We start from the raw sequence: 1,533 nt of genomic DNA, 5'->3' as shown, positions 1-1,533 counted from the left end.
TTTAAATTAAACAAACATCAATATTAAATAAATATAGAATAATAAATACGTCACAATTTATTCAAAGGTATTGTTGTTTTCCAGCAAAGCCACTTGAACTGTCTGATGTGTCCACTGCAGGGAATCGAACCGCGAATTTTAGCGTTGTAAGTCAATAGATTTATCGCTGTCCCACCGGGGGACTTGTTAAAAGGTGTAGTAAGCTCATTCACGATATATTGAACAAACATGCACTAAGTTGTTAACCATCGCGCTAATTATGTATAAATATGAATACAAGTGCCGAACGTTTCACAAAATTGAGGAGTGTGAATCAACAATATTTAGGCTATAATAAAATTAATCAATGAGAAACTACAGTCAGTACTACAACATTGTTGTGCAAACCACAGGTTTTAGTGTTATAAACCTCCTGACTTACCGCTGAACCACTGTGGGCATTAAAATGGGCTCTCTGTGCTCTGCCCACAACAGTTAGGGAAACCTGAATTTTAGTGTCGTAAGCCTGTTGACTTAGTTGAGCCTCTGTAGAAAACTTAAATAACACAACATACGACACATGACCGGTTTAACAGTTAGCAACTTCACACTGGAAGAAAGATTAATATTCAGAGTTGAAGCAAATCCTGCAATAAATATATACTTGGATTGGTAAAAAAATCGAAAGTGTGTGATAACATCATTAAACATATTTTTCAATCACTGCTAGAGACACAATGTCTCTTAATATCTTAACTGTTCCGGTATTATTCGATGTCGTTACTTTCTAGTTAAGCTCCTGATTTACCAACAGGGCACGTGCATGACCGAGTTTACAAAGGAATGTCGGTCTGACAGGGCGAAAGGCGTCAGATTACTGAGTGCAACAGATGTTTTCTGAAGTACTGACTAATTTGAAGAACGCATTTTAAACTCATTTCCGGATCAACAGCATAAACAGTGATTCCTTTAATTTTCAATTTCAAAACAGCAGTGACACTGAGACGTTTAAATATTTATGAAAAAAAGTATACAAAATCATCATATAACCGCCAATTACTTAAAACTTTCTGAGATTAGATGATCTCAAAAAATATAAAATTAAACCTTCAATAAATTTCACCATAGAAACATATTAATCTTAATGAGATATGAAGTAAAATGTTATTTACCCGAAACGACTCGTATAATTAAAATCTTATACTGCAATTTGTTTTTCACCATCATATAAATTTATGAAATGTGTTGGATGTTTTTCTTGTTTTTGTTTTATATTCCTTGTTTTATCTTCCATTCTTGTCGAGTTAGATAAAGGTGCCGAATCACTGCTCACTCACATTGATAAAGGTGCCGAGTCATTACACACATATTATTGTTAACCTGTCTCTAACTGGAACAACTTCCTTATTGTGTGTATTTTGTTTGTTTGCTTCCGTTTTTTATTAACTGATGTTCGTGGTCCAGTAACCATTGTAGGTGTTCGGATCTAGAAGTTTCATAGGTCAGAGAAAAGATTGTACTGTACATTAAATTGTGCGTGCTCACCTGAGCTGT

The sequence above is a fragment of the Limulus polyphemus genome, unplaced genomic scaffold (genome assembly GCF_000517525.1).
Source record: "Limulus polyphemus unplaced genomic scaffold, Limulus_polyphemus-2.1.2 Scaffold176, whole genome shotgun sequence".
In the NCBI taxonomy this organism is placed as follows: Eukaryota; Metazoa; Arthropoda; class Merostomata; order Xiphosura; family Limulidae; genus Limulus; species Limulus polyphemus.
This window is presented reverse-complemented; position numbering follows the sequence as displayed.